We start from the raw sequence: 17,239 nt of genomic DNA, 5'->3' as shown, positions 1-17,239 counted from the left end.
TGGAATTACTAATATGCAAGTGAGATGTGCAGGAAAATTATTCCATGTGACCATGGAAACTATTAGGAAAATCAAGCATAGGCCTATGTGCGATTGTGAAACCAAGGGTTGTCTATTTGGAAAGACAACACCTCGTTTGTAAATGTGTTTTAATTTGTAAATGTTATGCTTGGATGTGTGTTTAATTTGGAAATTGTTTAATTTATAAATTCCAAAAAAGGGGACAATTTCCATGTGTAATTTAGTGATATGTAATTCTTTTTGTAGTGTCACTTGACATGTGTTGTAGGATGAGTTGGCATTGACATGTCTCTTTTGAGGAAATTTATTTGACCAATTCATATTTTTCAATTATACTAGAATGGTCCCAAGAAAATCTTGGATAAGGAGCCATTAGAAAGGTCAACTCAGGGTTGACCCATAGGTAAACTTTGGGTGGACTTCTAGGGGGTTAAACTAACTCATGGGTCAAGTTAGGGGCATTTTTCGTGGGCCATATGATGTACCTATGGATGAAGGCCAAATTTAGCCATGTGTCCACTCCCTAGGGCCTGTTTAGCCTCCCCAAAAATTGAGCCAAATTTCATCTTTAGAAGAAATTGAGGCTAAACAGGCCCTAGGGAGTGGACACATGGCTAAATTTGAGCCAAATTTCATCTTTAGAAGAGCCTTCCTAGGTTAGATAACCCTCCTCATGAGTAGCATTTCTCTTCCCCATTCCTTTTACCTTTTTTGAGGTGTCTTGGCTAGAGAGTCTGTAAGGTATTGGGAAGACCAACCAATGAACATCCTTCACCCTTCCCAAGTGGGTTGGGAAGAGTGAAGAGTGTCTTCATGGGGAATGGTTTGGGAGGGAGAAGCTTGATTACCCACTCTCCATTTTGGAGACAGATTTTTGGAGCAATTTTTGTAAGTTTTTGGGAAGATTTTGGCTAAGTATTGAAGGAAAAAAAAGTTATGGATTTGGGCAACTCTCTTACAACTTCTTTTTACCCATTTGGCAGATTTAAGGTTGGTTGAACTCCTACCTCATGTATGATGTTGTTTTTGAAAAGATTGTTGTTGTTTTTTATATGTGTAGCAAGATGTTGAGTTCTTCCTTATGTGTTTTTGGTTGAGTTTTTATGTTATTATTTTGGGAGTTTTCAAGGCCAAACTCACCCTTGGGAGGGTAGAGTGGCCTTGAGGTGAAGGGTTGTTTGACAACCTATGAGTGAGAGGCTCTTTTTGAAAGAGAGTGATTCACAAGGGATTTTGTGACCCTTGCTGCATAGTGATTTGTTTATGCAATGGGGGTCATAAGGGGAGTTTTGTTGGCTTGTATGCCTTGGGGGACATAAGATATTATAGGGACAAGTTTGGAACTTGTGGATGTGTTTATTTGTAGCCTTGCTATGGCATTATGTTCTCTACTTGCAAAATTCTCCTCGAGGTACTTAGTCCACCTTCACCCCTCCTGAAAAGTCACATAAGTGACATTGTTTAATCCCTGGGTTGGGAGTGTCTTTTGTTGTTATGAGTTTTCTACTTGTATGTGTTTGAATGTGTGTTTCTCATCTAGTCTTGATTCTCCTTGCTCGGAGGTGGTTTCTTGTAAGCCTAGGTTGGGAGGTGATCCTCCATGGTCACAACCTTCAAGTTTTATTGCAGGTTTTGCTTGGGAAAAGATTGGAGGAAAAAGATTGAGATGATCCTATGTCTTTATGTATTTAGTTATAGAAAAGAAAATGTAACTATTGGAATAGTTTTTACAAAAAGAGATGTATTTTAAATTTGAAGTATTAAATGTTTTTATATGACTAAGTTTCACTATCAAACAAGATGTATATTTTTAGTTAAAGTATATATCCTTGCAAGTGTATTGTTGAAGTTATCTTTTAATGATATGTTTATAGAAAAAATAAAGATTAAGCATGAAACTTATAATTTTCTTTTATTACCATTTGAAAGGAAAAAAAAGAAGAATTTATCAAAATGCTAATAGTGCAGTATTTTTACTAGGAAGGAAGAATTATTTATTTCTGTTTATAGTTATACAAACAAAACAAAAAAAGATTTAGAATGATAATATATTCTATCTTTTAAGTGTTTCAAAAAAAATGCAGAGTTATATGTTAGTAAAGTAGTCACTTTAAATGAACTAATTGCTTAAGTCTATAGTTCAAATTCAAAAGAAAATTAATAAGCAACTTAGAAATGGTTTTCTAATCTTACATTACTTCTTGTTGTTATTAAACCAATGAGTTTTAGAAAGATTTATATGGCAACTGTAAATAAATTAGTTTTTGCTAATCTCCTTTTATTTTGTAAATGCATATTATGTAGAAAAATAACAAAACCTAAATAATGCTAATACATTAGATATTGCAATTTATTGTATTAAATGTCTTTTAGAAAATGATAGTTGCAGCTGTAAATAGAAATATTCTGTCACATTTTACATTCTGTAATAGCATGTTAGAGAAAAGAATATAAATCTAGTTATAGGATTATTAAATAAAAACAAAAAAAGTAATAGATCTACTATATTTTGTTATTTAACATATTCTGTTATTCTTCATCTATTTAATATTCTGGTTTAAAAAAAATAAAGAAATAGTTTATCAAGTCTGTACAAATGTTTTGTAACAATTATGCATTCAGGTTAAATATATCAGAGTATTCATAATAGAATAAACATATTGTGCATGAGTATAGATATATCAAATATATATATATGTATATATATATATATATACATATATATATATATATACATATATATATACATATACACATATACATATATATATACATATACATATGTATATGTATATGTATATGTGTATGTATATATATATATGTATATATATATATATATATATGTATATATATATATACATATATATATACATATATATATATATATATACATAATAAATATTCATATATTTGAAATTTATATACTTAGAAATGCACATTTTCCCTTAACTATGCTCCTATATATATATATATATTTTCATTTAAAATTAAATTAAAAAAAACATAAAAACAAAATAAAATACATGTTTCGGCCTAGCCGAGCCACTGTGGTAAACCACAGTGGGCGGTTGCCGCCACTTTGGTTAACCACAATGGATGGCACGGACCATAGTGGACGGCTCACGACCGCCAATGTGGGTATCCACAGTGAGGGGCTCATGGCTACCAATGTGGGTATCCATAGTGGGCGACACCAGCTGCCACTATGGGTATCCGCAGTGTTGCCCAAGAGCCTCCTCCGCCCTGCACCTTCAGCCTCCCTCCTTCGCTTCCATAAAACCCTACAAACAAACACACACACACACACACACACACCAAAAGCAAGGAAAAAAAAACGTGTTAAGATAAGCAGCCCTAACCTGTTTTCAGGTTAGGGTTAGCATTTGGAAAGAAAGAAAAGATTAGGTTAAGTTATAAGAAATAATCCAATCCTAGTTAGGGTTCAAAATTTAATATGATTAAAATTGAAAAGAGAGGGGGAAACTCTTTTCAATTTGAGATGGGTAAAGCCCATTTAAATTTTAATTAATTAAATAGGAAAGTTATTTTTGAAACCCATTTTCATTTTAATTTAATTAATTAGGGAAGTTATTCCTACATTAGTTTTTGAGGGATTAATTTTTATATGGTAATATTATGCACATAATTGTTTTAATTTTATTAACAAGGGTTATTAATGAGAGATTTTATATAGTTAGTTTTCATATTTAAATAAATATCGATGTTTGGGTTAAAATTCCTTTGAGGGATTTCAATAATGAAATTTATTAATTATATAATGTAAAATTTTAGTCTATGAGGTCATTATTGGCCGAATATTTAAATAGTTGAAATTTCAATGTCTAAGGGTTCTTAAAATTTGACTTTAGCATAAAATGAATTTATTTGGCAAATATAATAATTGATTTGGTTAACTTTAATAGTTATATTTAAAAGTGTATTTCGCGTGTGTTCAATTAATTATTTTAATATGAGTTAACATTATTTTATTTAGCCTTGAGTATTTTAAATACCATTGAGATAATTAATATCTCTTGATTTATTATTGGTGAAATTTTTAATTAGAGAAAATTAATTAATTTAGTTTAATTAATTAATTAAGTTGTGATGACCCCTTTTAGGGAATAATTAGTCTTCTCTAATTATTGTCACCATATTGATTTAGTTAATTAAATCAACTTTAGTAAACCATTCTTTAATCCTAAGTTAGTTAAGACAAACTTATTTATTCCATTTTAAATGTAGATTATTGGGGGGTGAATCAGTGATCTACCGGTTAAGAGATTTTCAAATTTAACTTTTAACCACCGAAAGAATACACTTAAAAATTAAATGCAGAAACAAATAACAAACAACCACAAGATCATAACACCGATATTTTTACATGGAAACCCAAATGGAAAAAACCATGGTGGGATTTGAACCCACACTATTATTCCACTATGGCCAATAGAAAAACAATATTACAAATGGGAATGCACAAGCATTCAAGCACATTGCCTAGAGCTCACTACTCAAATGTAATTTATCAGAGGGCTACAACCCTTAGGGAAGTCTCACTAACTTACCCAGGTGATTACAATGATTAATTACAATGCATGAACTTTGAAATAGCATCTACTATGCTTGGATGAGTTCCAATTAGGCACAAATTAATTAACTGAATCACGTACTCTGTTATGCGGTGTTCATTGTCTCAGTCAGCTACCAGATCAAGAATGTGCATGCAAAATTGTGGCAAAATAAATTCTTGATCACCTCTTGCTCGCATACAATCACATTATCCACCAAAAAGGTCACCCACACCAAATTTATACATCGATAACCACAGAAAAAGGTTATACATCATGTCGGCTAGACCAGATCCAAAAGGATAAATATGGATAGCCAAAATGATAATAAGATGATGTATCTAAGTTGGCTCAATCAATAAGAGCATGATTCAATGCACCAAAATCACCAGAAATCTTCCAGACCCAAAAATGCTCTATTCTTCCTAAAATACCAGTTCGCATGCTACTGATTAACACTTGCTTCTGGATAGGAAGAATCACGACTACTGGATCGAATCTCCATGAAGAGTTTCTATCAATGCTCAAGACCCTAAACCAAAAATTAGTCACTGAAAACCACCATAAATCACTGGATGAGTGTCAATTGCCAACAATCTCCTCCTTTGGCATTGATGGCAACACCTGTGAAAAATGGCTTAGTGTTGAAACCTATACACTGGATCAAGAATAAAAGAATTCTAAGGCTCCCCCTTAGATCAGCAATCCAAAATCTGTATCACCGAACTATATAATTAGCCTGTACATTTTTCACCTTATCTCTCTCCCTTTGACAACAATGCCAAAGATGGGGTGTTATCCAAAATTTATATATAGATGATTGATACTTTACAAATACTTGAAGCAGTCAACATAAACATTCTTAAAAAATCCTAGGTGAGTATCCCACCCACTCTTCAAGTTGCCCAAAACCATGATAAATGCATTAAATATAGTAGCATGGATTTCTAACTCTCTCAAATCTGATGATACATGTCGGGCCATCTCCTTCATATAGTCCACCTTATTACTTAGCATAGTGTCTAACCGGATGGGAATCAGGTTCTGGAGTTCACCCACTTTCTTCAAAACTTTCTCCTTATCTGCTTGAAGGCTTGAGATCTTATCATTTAAGGCTATAATTTGTCCTTCAATACTTCTAGTTAATGTTTTTGATTAAGGAAAATCAAGTTTTAAGGGACCTGAAACCTGCTTACATTACAAAAAGATAAGCATGAGAGAAGCTAGAGAGAATAGAACAAAGATTAAAAAGTTGCAAAAGACCAGCAGAAAAAACAACAGCAAGGGAAAGGGACAACACAAAGCCAGCGAGAGACTAGCAAAAAAAGACCAATATTACATATCAGATAAAAACTTTTATAGACTCTTCTGCGTCCTTCACCAGCATCATTATAGCCTTAGTAGATTCTCTCAGGTCTTTATTCTCCTACTTTAGATGAATGTCTTTAGTCTTTATCTCCAAATCACAGGTAGTCTCCCTAGTTCTTCATCTAGACATTTGGGGAGCAGAGCTGGAGGTCGGAATATCATCAATGATCACCATTTCTTTGTTCTGTTGGTTCCTCTCTAGACAATCCACCAGGGCATTCATATTATGAGATGAAACCCTCAAGACCTCAAGATTGTAATTCATAAAATTCTTCAATGCTTTCTCAGTTTTAGCAACCCGATTGATGATGATTTCATTTTCAACCTCGGCCTTATCTTTGACAATTCTGATCACATCTTCCAGATGCTTCAAGTATCTCTTAATCATATCTTTTTCTGACCAATCCTGCATTTCAATTTCATCCTCTGCCTCACTATTTTCCACCTCCGCATCATTTTTCCCAATATTGGCATCCTTAAACAAATATTGAATCGTATACTCCAAATCTCTCTGTTTTATTCTGAATACTGGTAATATTTTCAATTACCCATTTCTGGAAATTGAAAAATTCCAGAGTGCTATTTCTGGTAGCGTTCAAAATGGAGTTTGATGTTTCCCTACCCTACTCAGAGCTCACAGATTTAGGGTTAGCTTCCTCCATGGTATTCTGGGCAACATTCTTGCTATCCGAGACAATAGGGTTTGAATCAGGCTTTTCAACATAAACTTTTCTCTTCACCTCTGCCTCTTCTCCAACATCCTCTTTCTTCTCACTCTTTGCTTCATAATCAGCCACCTTCCCCTGTTCCTCCTCCATAATAGCTTCCACATTTGTGTCCTCTTTATCAGCATCATCAACCCTCCCTTTTTTATGGAGAGGAGCGTTAGATGAATCATCGTTAGACTCAGAACCATCATGACTATCTGAAATATGGGCATTTACCACCAAATGATCATCCTTACTAACCCTAGCTTTTTTCTTCAAGTATTCATAAATGAGCAGGATGAGACCTTGATGAGCTATGGAATAGGATTTGGATTTTTTGGCATGGTCAGCCAAGCTCTCATTCAGGGAAGAAGCTAAATAGAAAGGCAAAGAGATCTTAACTCCATGGCAGAAATGGTTAAGAATAGCAAAATGATAATTATAAACCTTCGTAAACCTACCATCAATAGTTAGGAATTCCAACAAAACCCTTAACAACTTCTGCCAGAAGGACTTTACCTGATGAGGGAGGTAGTAAGAAACATTGTCTTTCTTGGCAAGCTGAACCTTCTCATCATCAGTTTTAGGGAAATTTTTAATAGCTTCTGCCGCAAACTTTCGGTCTTTGTAAAACTTGGTGCCTTCCTTCTGTAATCGCGTTACTTTCACCACCAAATCCTCATCAAGCTTCTAGGACTCCCCAAACAGAGTGACTTTGTTGTCATTCCATCCCTTAGCAAAGCCTTGAGACACCGACTTTTTTCTGCCGTACAATTTTTCCATGTAGTCTGTGAAACCATGTCTATGGAGCCTCCTCCAAACTTTCTGCTCACTTTTCCAATTATCATAGCCAGAGGGCTCATTCCGGTTAAGGTTACCTCCCATGTCGAAATGCAGGTCAAGGTTTTCAACAGAGCACAAATTACTCACAAAATGAAGACCAAAACTTAAGTGCAGGCTCTTGAACAAAATGTTAGGTTCAAAAAATAGGGTGCTTTCCTTGAATTTGAAGAGGTATTTAATAATGGTCATGATGAGCCAATACTTATTATGATTAGCCCCGTCACACCAGTGATCATAATAATGATGCCTAAAAAAAATCATCAACTGACACTTCACATAACCCTAATCTCTGTCTTTGATATTTGGACCCAAAGAAGTAATGATAAAATTAACTTGAGCCATGGACACAATCAAATAATAATTGCACCTGTACATCATTCTTACAATAGGCTTCTCCGATATATTTAGCATCCTTCTCTAAATAAACCCCCTCATTAGCTAAAAGGTCAGCAACTTTATTACCTTCCCTTAGAGTATGGAAGATGAAAACACTATCATAGTCATTTAATAACTTTTTAGCACTTTCAATAATATTGAATATGTTCCAAGAGGGAGAGCTAGTACCTTTGATAGCCTAAATAATATTGAGGGAGTCCCCTTCCAGCCATATTTTTTAAAATTTAAAACCCTGAGCAAGATGGAGGCATTTCAACATGGCCTGAGCTTCAGCGACACGATTGTTTTGAATTCCAAAGGGAGAGGCAATAGTAGAAATACAAACACCATGAGTATTTATGATGACTCCTCCCCCTCCGGACTTCCCAGGATTGCCTTTGGCTGCCCCATCAAAATTTACCTTGACCCAATCATGACAGGGAAATCTCCAAACAATATTTTCTCTCCTAATCTTAATGTCAAATTTGCAAAACTTGTGAATCAAATTCCATTCAGTGAGGATACCTTTCTCAATGTCATTCATGTTAGAAAAACTTTGTTGCTTGTTGTTTTTGTGAGGAATATTTATGTTTTCTTTTATAGCCCTGCAAATATTTTCAAAAACCACCTAAGATGTACACTTAGCCTCCCTAAAAATTATGTTATTTCTCTCCTTCCAGATATACCAATAGGTCATAGGAAGGATCAAGGACCAAAGGTTCTTGATGAGAGGATATTTGGTGGGAAAGATCCATTGCCAAATAACTTCCTTGAGACTGTTATGCATAACCCATTCAACTTTCCATTGGGCCCAAAATTTACTACAGATTTCCCAGGTAAAGGAGCAATGGATAAATAGATGATCCATTGCTTCTTCCTCTTTCTGACATAGCTCACACCTTATAGGAAACATGAAACCTCTACAAGTCAAGTTATCAATGGTAAGAATCCTGTTGTGAACTGCAAGCCAAAAACACATGTCAACTTTAAGAATAAGAACTCTATTCCAGATTTTAGTCCATATTGGGTTGCTGGTTTGAGTAAAAAAAAATTTATAAGCAGAAGCAATAGTGAAGTTACCCCTAGGATTACTCTCCTAAAGAAAAACATCATCAAAATATTTATTAACAGAAAAGGACAGCAGATCTTGCTGAAGCAGCAAAAACCCAACATAAATAGCATCAAGCCTCACCCATTTATTCTCCTTCTAGTAATTACAAACCATAGGCCCGTATCTTCTTTTGCATTCACCAATGAATTGACTGTAGTCCTGATTAAAGAGAGGTTCATCTTTAATCCAAACATCCTCCCAGAACCTGATTTTGTCACCTTTGCCAAGGACCCATCTAGCTCCAACTTTGGCTATTTTTATGGACTTGATTATACTATTCCATATGAAAGACCCAACATGGATATCTTCAGAGTAGAGAAGAGAATGAAGAGGTTGGTCATGAATATATTTATCAAACCACACCTGATTCCAATCTTTCTTAATGTCATAAGCCCTCCATATCTGTTTGGCAAGTAGAGCTTTGTTAAAAGTTTCAAGAACTTTAATACCTAAACTCCCCTTGCACTTAGGCTTACACACTTTTTCCCAAGCGACCAAGGCAGTCCTTTCTTTTTCTTCAACTCCTGACCAAAGAAATCTTTTTTGAATCCTCTCTAAAGCTTCAACAAATTTAGTCGGAATACCAAATAGACTAAGAGCATACATAGGAAGATTCTAAAGGGTTGCTTGAAGATGCTGAAGCTTTCTTGCTTGAGATAACATTGATCCTTTCCAGCCAGCCAATTTCTTGTTGAGTTTATCGATTAACAAGTTCCAGAAGGATTTTGGGGGAACAAAACCCAGAGGGAGACCCAAATAAGTGGAGGGAAGCATTTCCACCTTGCACCCAATGATGTTAGCAATTCTCTGCTGCCTTATAATAGGGGTATTCATGAAATAGATAGCGGACTTCTCCCAATTAACTTGCTGACCTGTCGCCAAAGAATATGAGCTAAGAGTAGCTTTGAAGGGAGCAGCCTCCCCAACAGAGGAGTGTCCCATTAAAATTGTATCATCAACAAACTGTTGATGAGTACAAGACACATTAGCAGAGGAAGGTTGAAGACCTTTGATGGTTTTATTCACTTTCATTTTTTGAATCAGTCTACTCATACACTCTGCCAAGATAGTAAAGAGAATAGGAGAAATAGGATCTCCTTGCCTGAGCCCCCTAGAAGATTTAAAAAATCTAGATGGAGTGTCGTTAATAAGTATAGAAAAAATTGGGGTGGAAATCAATTCTCTTATTACTTTAATTACCTTCTCATCAAATCTAAAGGCCTCCATTTTTTTGAAAAGAACCTGCCATTCCACTCTGTCATAGGCTTTTGCCAAATCCAATTTTATTAGAAAACCTTCTTTGTTAGCAGCATTAAGAGAATGAATATTCTCATGTACAAGAATAATAGAATCCAAAATTTGCCTACCAGGGACAAATCCTTTTTGCTCCTCAGAAGTGATAAAGGGAAGGATAGCCAAAAGTCTGGAAGTCATAACTTTAGAGATAATCTTATAAAAGGAGTTACAAAGACTTATTGGCCTGAATTTTCCCATGGAATCCGCCCCAGCCACCTTAGGAATTAGGGCAATAAAAGGAGAGTTGATCTTCTTAAGGATTCTTCTGGATCTGAAAAATTCTTTAACAACATTGACTGTATCTTTCCCCACAATATGCCAATATTCATGAAAGAAGAACATGGGAAAGCCATCCGGTCCTAGAGCCTTATCCCCTTGAAAAGAGAATACAACTTTTTTTATTTCCTCAGTAGAAGGGATAGCAAATAGAGCCTTATTCTAGTGAGGTTCAATAATCTTGGGAATGTTATCAACCAGGTACTGTTGCTTAGCAATGTCAATATCCTTACTACCAGTAAGGAGCTGAGAGAAGAACCTAATAGCTTCATCCCCAATGTCATCATCTTTAAGAAGAATTTTGTCATCAATAATTAATCTTGATATTCTATTAGCAGCTTTATGTTTCATGGAGGTCATGTGAAAGAATTTATTGTTTCTATCCCTAGCTTCCAACCAAATAGCCCTGGATCTCTGTCTCTGGTAGATTTCCTCCCTAGATATAATATTGTGAAGTTTGACTAAAATATCATTTTCCTTAGTCTTGGGATACTTATTATAACCATCTTTCTGAATAGAGTTTTGGATCTGTTCTAATTCCTCCTTCAACTTTTTTTTTTGATTCAAAAATATCTCCAAAAACCCTCTTATTCCAGATCTTAATGTTATCTTTGATGTTTCTAAGTTTTTTAGTAACTTTGTACATGGTTGATCCATCCACATCAATATTCCACCAATTGGCAATGGATTTTTCCAAAGAGGGGTGAGATATCCATATTTTCTCAAACCGAAAAGGAAAACAATGTTTACTCTTAACAAATTCAACAACAAAAGAAATGGGATAATGATCCGAGCCAATTCTATTGATAACAGACAAAGAACATCTATGTGAAAGGATCTAGTCATGAGTGATAAGGGATCTATCAAGCCTTACCTGAATGAGGTCTTCTCCATCCCTTCGATTAGACCAAGTATAAGAAGCTCTAGTAAGATCAGTATCAATCAAGGCATTGGCATTGATGAAATCCATCAAGTCAGTCCTACTATCCAATTGGGCTTGAGTTCCTCCAAATTTGTCAATTCCTTGCAATGGAGTGTTGAAATCTCCCATCAACAGCTAGCTATCCTGAGAAAAAAACCTTCTTTTCTGCTGGATTTTATCACAAAATTTACTCCTAGCAGCTTTGGAATTAGGGGCATAAATGTTAGTAACCACCCATTCCTTTCCTTCAGAGATACTTTTAACTTTCATTGATATAATATTACCATCTTCATCAATCAGATCTCCTAAAATAGTTTTCTTGTTCCAGAATATAGCCACCCCACCTGATGCCCCATTCGAGCTACTACCACTAACTCCTCCATGTTTAAAGAATTTTAAGTTTTCAACTTTTTCCTTACTCATTTTGGTTTCCTTATCCAGGATGATATCCAACTTATGATCTCTAATAAGATTCCATAAAAACATCTTGTTTATTGAGACCATTTAGGCCTCGAATGTTCCAGGAGATTACCTTCATTTGGAAACCTGGGAGCAAGATTCCTGAATAGTTTGCTGCCTTCCATCAGCTATGGTTTTTTTACTCTCCTAGTCCCTGTGCCACTTCATGGGTTTACGACCCTGTGGAGATTTGGAAAGACCAATATCTGCCTTAGATCTGGTCCTAGTTTTAACCCCATTAGAGCATCCTGTCTTCTTATTTTTCTTTTTTCCAATCCCTATTATCTCTTCCTCATGTTCATCTTTGTGATCAGCTTGCGTATTCCATGGTTCTCCTCCTTTCTGGGATGAAGTGGGCATTTCAGCTCCAACATTCTGAAATAAATAGTTTAGGTTAACCTGAGGTGATCTGAACTTATTCTTCCTTCCAAAAATAACTTCAGGTCCTTCAGAGTCATTTGGACAAGCTTTATTACTTTTCATTACTAAGACTTGAAGGGCCTCATGTTGGGATTCATTCATATCATCAATCTCACCTTCTTCAAGAATTTCTTCTATGGTTACATTCTCTTCCTCCTGAGTCTGTAAAACTTCAAAAACATTGACTGTTTTGATCTCAAATCCACTATTTTCATTCTTTTTATCTTCCTTATGAAGGGTAACCTTGAGAGGACTAGCTTTCCTATCATCTTCTATTGCATGTTTTAGGTTACTAGGAATTTCTCTTCCTCCTTCCACTCTACTATCCTCTTTAATGTTCATCTTCTCTCTCCATACCTATTTATGAGGATTGTTATCCTTCAGAGGTTTTTTGGGGTTACTAGGGAAAGCCTTAGCCCAATGCCCAACTTTCTTACAGGAGAAGAACACAAAGGGGAGGGACTCAAACTCTATAGTTTGTTCCCATAACCCAAGTTTGGAGCTTATATCAATAGAGCTAGTAAGATCCATATTCTGAGAGATATTGACACATATTATTGCATATAATAGTCTCTTTTGAGTTGCTGTCATAGGATCTATCGCAACAAGCTCCCCAAAGGAATTAGCGATACCTGAAAAAACATCCTCCACCCAGAATTCAAGCAGCAAGCTGAGCAACCTTACCCAAACTAGAGTAGATTCAAAGAAGGAGTCATTGAGTTCCATATTTGGAGACCATTTCCTTAGGGATAATAAATATTTACCAAACATCCATGGTCCGCCGCTCAAGGTCATTTCCAAATCTTCCCCACAAGAGAAGGAAAAAACAAAGAAACCCCTTGACAGGGTGAAAACATCAATGTGACCTTTCAACCTCCATTTTCTCTTAACAAAAGATCTAACATCCTCAATATTGGATCGTGGTTCGACAAATTTTCCCACTAGAGAAAAGGCCATTAGAGATATACTGTGATCGATAACCATATCTGGAACTGCAATAGAAAATTTGCCTTTTTCTTTTTAGAAATGTCTTCCACAGAGCGGAAGGACGATTTACTAGTGGGTTTGTTTGCAAAAATACGGTTCTAGGGTTTGAGAGCCTTCACCTCTGTCGTCTTTTCCAAGTCAACTTTAATGCTCTCGGGACCCGATTTTGAAGAATCTTCAAAACAAATTCGGTCAGGAGGAGGGTCCCGATGCCGTGGGTCCCAATCCGGTCTCCCATCCTCATCATCCATTGATTGTCCTTGAGATGTAGAGGTAGCAGAACCAAAGGAACCAACCGCGTTGTTCCCTCCATTAGCAGAATTCAAATTTCCCTCTAGCTGCATTGTTCTCTCCATTAGCAGCATTCAAATTTCCCTCTAGCTACGTTGTTCCCTCCATTTTTTTTCAAGGCCTGCTAGTGTTACAATTACTTCTAGTTAATGTTGCATTCGGGTCAAAAGAATGAGAAATGCTAGCAATCTTGCCCTAGTAGACACCTATCTATTTATCAATATCAACAGTGAACTTAGGAAAAATAAGGCAAGATTTATATAGTTTACTGACTTCTATTAATGTGTCAGAAATAGTCTGCAATCTCTTGTTCAGAGCTACCCTATCATCTTCAATCATCTCCCAGAATGTTTTTTTTTTCTAACCTCCTTAAACTTATCCAAAACTATATGAGTAGCCATCTTCTCCAAAGAATCAAAATTGGTATTTACATTGTTAATCAATTGTAATAATTTACAAGAGGCTATTATTTGAATCTAATTGTACACTGGGAGGAACCTTCTACAAAACATCTATAGACATCAAAATTAGCTTTTTGTCTTCATTCTCTAATTTTACTAGATCTTTACTGGCTTGGGCTTGCATTGCAGCTGCGAGCATTAGCTTCTCGGTAGGAGACATCTTCCCAAGATCAACTGACCCATCAAGATTGATCAAAATTTGAGATAGGGTCCCTATAATAGGAGGAGTGGCATTTTCCAGATTAGCTATGCGTAAATACCTTTGTCAACCTCAGCTACCTTAGCCTCTTCTAGCACAACATCCTTCTTCTCTCCCTTATCCCCTTTATTTGTTGCACCAGTGTCGCCACTTGGTGCAATATCAATTTGTTGAATCATAGGGGCTGCAGAGCTATCTACCACTAGAGGATTTTCACTGGTCTTAGCATCAAGTGTGGTATTGCCTTGGTCTTCCAGTTGATCTTCAAACCGAGTCTTAACCTTCTGACTTCTGGACACCTTTCTTATCTTCCGACTGAGATGGTTTAAATGCATCTTTGTATAAAGGGTCATTCTGAATAATCTTTCTCCATATCTCCTCTATTGTTTTCCTTACCTCCTCTACATTCCCAATCATCAATCTGTTGATCTTGTTTATGCTTCTAAATTCCTTTTTATTTTCCTCTTCAATTAGTCTCTTTGCTTCATCATGAGTAATACAAGTACATACATTTACTAGCTCTCTCTCCTTCATTTCTCTATCAATTTTGCGTGCATTCATTCTTCTAGCATCTATTCAATTGTACAAGTAATTTGGAATGGAATTTTCTAATTAAATTAATATCTTACTGAAATTATGTAAGTATAATGCAACTGCTTCCTCAACTTTCCTTTTGTCACCTTCATCAAAATACTCAAAGTTTTCTTCAAGATTCTTCAAATTGCCATCCACTATTATTTCATCTATCAACTAGTCCACTAGTAGCGGAGGAATGATTGTGTACTTACCTTGTATGTTGCCAAACTTAAGGTCTTTGTCAAGTTGATTTTTGACCTGTCTACCTCTTTGGGATCTTTCAGTAGGAACAAGATCTGAATTAGCCTTTTTTCTTTTTTGTGATCCATCAGATTGAGGCTTCCTCACTAATCTGACAAACTCTCCCTTTTTCTTTTCTCTTCTTGCCTCTTCCTCAGATTTAGTTTTCGAGGCCACCGGAGATACCGCAACATAAGTTATATTTGTCTTTTCTTTCTGCTTCAGCACACCTTTTCTAGATGGGCTAGGTTTTGCAGGTTGTGTCAGCGGAGCAAGAGCAAACTTTGTGACTTTAAGTTTTTCCTTGGAGGGAATTGGATCAACCTTGGGTTTCTTGGTTTCCTCTTTGGCCTCCTTTCTTGCATATTTCTCTCTTTCTTTCTTTACTTCCTCCTTGGTGAAAACCATCTGAGCAACTACTTCTTCTGCCATCTTAGTGACTTTTCTCTTTCAGGTAGGGGCAGTGAACTGTGTATGTAGACTGAGGTCTTTCTCCTTGAATGTGCCAAATCTCCCTTCCTTGGGATCCACCGGTTGACTCAAAAGGTGTTGTGCATATGCCTCAAGTGTATCAGAGTCAACTTTATACCCCATGGGTATGATCCAAACTATCCAAGGCTCCATTGCTTCCATCAGACACTAATCCTTGTCGACCATGAAGCAAATGGTTTTCTCATATTTCTCAACTACCTTCTTAGGAATCCTTTCCATGTTCTTCATTTCATCTTGGAAGCTTTTAAAGTATCCCCAAAGGGCATATATCCTCATGGTTGCATCACCAACTCCCCATACACCTTCTTTGATCTGCATGGCCATTGGTCTATCATAGGCCCATTAGACCTTACCTTTGATACCGAGTATCTCATTCAAGAAGTACAATGCTAGGAAAATAGGGAGTGTACCATATTTAAATGTATGCTTTTATATTGTTTGATCTTCTTTAGATTACTCAACAATTCATTTAGAAGTGTAGCGTACAAATCATACCTCTTATCTTCCTTGAGAATTTGGTATGCAAAGTAAATAGCAGTACCAGAGACAAAGTTGTACTGCCTGGATTGGTAAACCTTGTATTTGACTACAATTAATGCAAACTTCACATCATTCTCCAAAATATTGTTTACATTCATGGCTCTGTTGTCAAATTTGGATCCTGTGTTGGCAATGACAGTGTCATTTGATATTTTCCTTAAACTAGGCACATCACCGATTTTTGCTAAGTTAGTTACAACATGAATCACTTGCTTGGTGATTTTGTGTGGCCTATCAAGCCATATAAATTCATCTTGCACATGGATAAGGATGTAGCAGATACATTCTACCTCATCAAACAACGGAAAATGCATGAACTATGAGAAACCCATATCTAGTAGCACCTTATACTCGGGTTTGAGATTTCCCAAACCATCAGCGAAATGCTTGTTGTGTAGGTCCAACATGTCTGCATTTCCAAGCTCTTCAAGGTCAAAATGAATTTAGGCCCTAATATCTTCATTGTGCAACACATCATAGGGAACCAATGAGAATGCACCTTTTGAATCATCCTCAACTAATTTAAAAAGATGTTTCTTGAAGACTAGATGAGCCCTATCCTTAATCTCAACCACCAGAGGAGTCGCAATACCAGAAACCAAAGCCATTTCAAATCCTAGGGTTTGCAAAAAACTGAGAGTCTGAACAGATAAATACCTTGCTTCACAATTGGGCACTGAGATTCTCTTTGAAGTCGCTGAAATTGTTGTTGAAATTGCCAAGTTGCTTTGCTCTCTTCTCTTCTCTATTCGCTTGATCGCATTGTGACAAATAAGGCTTCAAAATCCACTTTTATCCTTCAAAAACCTAATTTTCCATTGTAATAAATGTAGCAATTGGTTATCATGATCTTCATGAAATTGCATATTGGAGTACAAGATCTTTCAAACACTTCTGGATATCATCAACACATATGATTCAATTCTTCTGCAATCTTCTAGAATTGATTGCAGACCACCGAAGTGGGGGTTCTTAGAGTCTGCATGAAAATCTCCCCTTAAGGCATAAAGCCCTAGTTACCAGATGAAGATCCTGCACCGGGTTTGGGTGCAGACCCATTGTCAACTCTGGATTCATCCTTTCT

This window comes from Cryptomeria japonica, chromosome 10, assembly GCF_030272615.1.
Source record: "Cryptomeria japonica chromosome 10, Sugi_1.0, whole genome shotgun sequence".
Taxonomy (NCBI): Eukaryota; Viridiplantae; Streptophyta; class Pinopsida; order Cupressales; family Cupressaceae; genus Cryptomeria; species Cryptomeria japonica.
Note: the sequence above shows the minus strand (reverse complement) of the source record.